Source organism: Palaemon carinicauda, chromosome 24 (assembly GCF_036898095.1).
Source record: "Palaemon carinicauda isolate YSFRI2023 chromosome 24, ASM3689809v2, whole genome shotgun sequence".
Taxonomy (NCBI): Eukaryota; Metazoa; Arthropoda; class Malacostraca; order Decapoda; family Palaemonidae; genus Palaemon; species Palaemon carinicauda.
Genome location: NC_090748.1, coordinates 99,650,976 through 99,656,268, shown reverse-complemented (window position 1 = coordinate 99,656,268; position 5,293 = coordinate 99,650,976).

Below are 5,293 nucleotides of genomic sequence, written 5' to 3'. Positions count from 1 at the left end.
TACATATATATATGTATATAATTTACTGTATATATATGGGTTATAGAAAAAATCCGCTAAGTGGTGAATCCGCGATGGTCGAACCGCTAAGTAGCGAGGGTTCACTGTATACCCTATGGAAGGGGGGGCCTGTGTGTGCTGACGTCATAAGGAGCAAAAATAAAATTTTAAATCTAACTTGGATAATAGAAGTTTCTGCCGCTGATATATGGTATCTAAAATAGTTGGTTTGCTAAGAATATTTAACTAGGCAAGTTTCAATGTCCTAACATTACACCATTCTATAATTGAATCAATTATCAATTTCCCTGTATTCAATAACAAAACAGATTACATTGTATATGTCAATGTTGAAAACAGAGACTTACGATGTAAAACTTTTCGTCCTTTATTCTGTTCGAGCAAGTAACTTGCGGGAAAACCACCTGCTGTCAAGTATTTTACTTGATAAAAATATTTTGGAATATGGTAGGGCTCAGCCATATCGTCCTGATGAAAGCTGCCTAAAGGAACCTTCCATCAAGACATGGTTATATCACCCAAAAATAGATTTTTTGCTTTGCTTCAAAATCCGTTTAATAAAAGCGCCAGGTGGGATTCTAACGAAATCCATCTAATTATACGAGTTCCAAAGTCCTACCAAAAAACTAGCACTGTTCTATAATGAAACCAAACCGAATGCACAGTTTAACTATAACACCACGAGATATAAGTGGAACTTGCTTTTATTATAGTCAAGTTTCAATAGCTACTCTATTCCACCAGGTTTAAATTTCAAGCAAATGATCCAGGTAAAATATTGGTTTCATTGTAGTTTATTACATGGCAATGTATCCTAGTGTGCGAAACCACACCATGTAATAATATACAAATTTACCACGGTTTCCATTTACTCCAAAATAATGCAGTCCTGCAGTTCTCATCTTCTTGCATAGTAATTAGGTGGTTATTTAAATTCCGGGAAAGTATTAATTACCAAAATATGTTGAGGAAGGAGGAAGAGGTTATAAAAAGAAAATAACTCTGTTTCCTTACCAAAGGACTTCGGACTAACATGTCAACAACTCAGGGTTGCCAGATTATTTCGACTGGATCATCGTACACGAGCCTTTAATTGTCGTTTATCAACCAAAACTATCGTACACAGTTTCAAAATAATGATCAAGGAGTTACATAATTGACTTATTTCAAAATATTTCAGTATAATTGTTTAGTTAAACACATACATATGTATATACCTAAGGTATGTATCGTACATCGTACTGGACCTAAAATAATCGTACATGTACGATCATTATCGTACGATGGCATCCCTGCAACAACTCAACATAGTCATTTGATTTACTGTATATTCATAATATACTTAATAAAAAATTGATTGATTACTCAAAAGTGACACTATTTGTAATTTACATACTTTATGGACACTTTCGAGTAATTGATCCATTTTCAATTAAGTATATTTTTAATATACATATCAAATGTACGCTGGCATCACAAACTTCTGTTTATGTACGCTGGCATCTACAAGTTATTATTATTATTATTATTATTATTATTATTATTATTATTATTATTATTATTATTATTATTATTAGCCAAGCTACAACCCTAGCTGGAAAAGCAAGATGCTGTAAGCCCATGGGCTTCAATAGGGAAAAATAGACCCGTGAGGAAAGGAAATAAATAAATGAGATCAAACTAACAATAAATCATTCGAAAAACAGTAATAACGTCAAAACAGATATGTCATATATAAAATTAATCGGATCCTCGTCGAAAACGTGCCAGATTGTTTATGGCATTGTAATTATGAAAATAGTCATTTTGATTTTGTTGATAATTGGCTTTTCTGATGTCTATTTTTTCATAAAACATTCTTAAGAATATATTGACCCTTATGTAGATTACACGTTTTTTTTTTCAGACAAATGGCGCAGCTTATAAGATTTTATGAATTATGTTCACAGATGTACTACATAATATTATACTTCATTCACCGTTTTAGATACTTGCTATTTATTATATCGTTGATAGTAACGGACTAAACCAACCATTTGATTAACTAGAAAACGAAACATCTTCCATTATAGGAAATGAGACTTTTTTTTCAATGTACTGAAAGGAAAGGCAAACATAAGCTGACAAATAAGAATGCATCATGTTTTACAAGGAGAGAATACCACTGGAAAAAAAGTAAAATTCACTTCGTTTATAATTGCACTGTGAAATACTGGACCTTTCTATCCCGCCCGTTGCCCTCTTGGTCTTTAGCTTTCTGAGGAAGCTATCCTTTGGAGATTCGGGAGGAAAAGCAGAAATTCAACATATCTAGTCTTCATATTGAAAGTTAACTGCTTATTGCATAGAAATAAAAAAGAACAGCTGATGACATCAATTATCAAACTCTCTCTCTCTCTCTCTCTCTCTCTCTCTCTCTCTCTCAGATGTCAGGATGCCTGAAAACTTTAAATATCTCTCTCTCTCTCTCAGATGTCAGGATGCCTGAAAACTTTAAATCAATCTCTATCTCTCTCTCTCTCTCTCTCTCTCTCTCTCTCTCTCTCAGATGTCAGGATGCCTGAAAACTTTAAATCAATCTCTCTCTCTCTCTCTCTCTCTCTCTCTCTCTCAGATGTCAGGATGCCTGAAAACTTAAATATCTCTCTCTCTCTCTCAGATGTCAGGATGCCTGAAAACTTTAAATCAATCTCTATCTCTCTCTCTCTCTCTCTCTCTCTCTCTCTCAGATGTCAGGATGCCTGAAAACTTTAAATCAATCTCTCTCTCTCTCTCTCTCTCTCTCTCTCTCTCTAGGGCTTTTGTTCTCGTTTTATTGGTCTTCCTTTCCTCAGAAAATACCAAAGATCATCGACATACAGTTATAAATTCGATTCTGTTTGGTAAAGAAAAAGAAATTCTTGTCGTAGAGTAAAATTCTTAGAAACTATTTCATTTTTGAGCCGAAAGAATATATAAAGGGGAAAATATCCATTGATAATTTGTAAGAGTTTGGGGGAGCCTATTGGTCTATCTGCTGAGTCATCAGCAGCCACTGCCTGGCTCTCCCTGGTCCTAGCTTGGGTGGAGAGGAGGCTTGGGCGCTGATCATATAATATATGGTCAGTCTCTAGGGCATTGTCCTGATTGCTAGGGCAATGTCACTGTCCCTTGCCTCTGCCATTCATGAGTGACCTTTAAACCTTGTATTTTCTTGCCTTTATGCTACATAGCCACATAGATTTAATCATCCTGAAAACTTAGTTTTGAGTTTTCAGTGTTTATGTCATTACCATTTTTTAAACCATATATTATTTTGATCCTGTACAAATTATTATCTTTTATACCGTGGGTATACCAGCGGCTGTAAAATTGCCTAATGCCCACTAATGACCTGATCTTAGGATATATTCTAATACTGTTTTATATGGTATTAAAGATGGCCGAGTTCTACTTACCTTGTGCTCGTATACTCGCGTCACCAACAGGTCCTTCCCCATCAATAGGTAACTATAGTCCATTTCTTTTAGCGATACATATTTGCACCGACTCGCAGCGGTGCCCTTTTAGCTCGGAAAAGTTTCCAGATCGCTGATTGGTTGGATAAGATAATTCTAACCAATCAGCGATCCGGAAACTTTTCCGAGCTAAAAGGGCACCGCTGCGAGTCAGTGCAAATATTTGCACCAACTCGCAGCAGTGCCCTTTTAGCTCGGAAAAGTTTCCGGATCGCTGATTGGTTGGATAAGATAATTCAAACCGATCAGCGATCAGGAAACTTTTCCGAGCTAAAAGGGCACCGCTGCGAGTCGGTGCAAATATGCATCGCTAAAAGAAATGGACTATAGTTACACCACTGGTTCATGGGTATTACCTGATACCCTTTGCAAAATTCAATCATTGCATTTTCAATTGCCAAAAGGATATTTAAAAATTCAAGTGTTGGTCTCACTAATGTCCCTGCAGCTTTCTAAAGGGCCTTGAAAGCTGTGTTGAGTGAATTTACTAAAAAGAATGTTTTTGCATTTATGTATTGTATTTTGGTATAATAGGATCTATTTATAGGCAGCAGGTTGGTCAGGGCACCAGCCACCCGTTAAGATACTACTGCTAGTGTTATGGGTCCTTTGACTGGCCAGACAGTACTACATTGGATCCCTCTCAGTGGTTACGGATCATTTAGTCTTTGCCACACTTACACCGAATAGTCTGGCCTGTTTTTTCCACATTCTCCTCTGTCCTCATACATCTGATAACACTGAATTTTCCAATTTTTCTTCACTCAAGGGGTTCACTACTCCAATGTAATTGTTCAGTGGCTACTTTCCTCTTGGTAAGGGCAGAAGAGACTCTTTAGCTATGGTAAGCAGCTCTTCTAGAAGGGCAGTTCACAATCAAACCATTGTTCTCTAGTCTTGGGTAGTGCCATGGCTTTTGTATTATGGTCTTCCACTGTCTTGGGTTAGAGTTCTCTTGCTTGAGGCACACTTTTCTGTACTATTTCTCTTCCTCTTATTTTCTAAAGATTTTATAGTTTTTATATGAGTTTTATTTTAATGTTGTTGCTGTTTTTTAAATATTTTATTTTAACTGTAAATTAACTTCCCTTGTAGTTTATTTATTTCCTTTCCTCACTGGGTTATTTTCCCTGTTGGAGCCCTTAGCCTTAAAGCATGATGCTTTTCCAATTAGGGTTGTAGCTTAGCAAGTAATAACAACAACAATGATAATACTAATATTAATAATAATAGTAATAATAAAAATATTGAATAATATATGCAGCCAGTAAGTGAAGTATTAGGGAACCGAGACTAGAGTTAAAGTAGGTGTCCAATGTAAGAGGTCTTTGGAAGAAGGACTTTTGGGTTATAAAGCGACTGAGACTGGATAGAGCTGAAAGGATTTCTAATTTTGATGAAGTTAGGAAGCTCATGAGATTGTTCTAGGACAAGGTCTCTAAATCATGAACTGAATGGACTGATACTAAACAGAAGTTTTGGAGTGTGATGAAAAGCAGCAAAATGCATTTGAAAGACTGGGGGAAAAGGCAGATTGGTGTATTCTGAATATAATCCCAATTTCTATCATTATACCATGCTTGAAGTGTATATGGATGGTAGTGGTTATTGAATGGGGATTTTTAATGCAAGATCAGGTTGAAAATAAATTTGAGGAAAAAAAAAAAAAAGCAATTGCCCATCTCAAAACCTTTTAAGGTTACAGAACCCAAATATTCCATGATGGATAGAAAAACAGCTACCATAAGTTGTTATTTAAATACTATGACAGATTA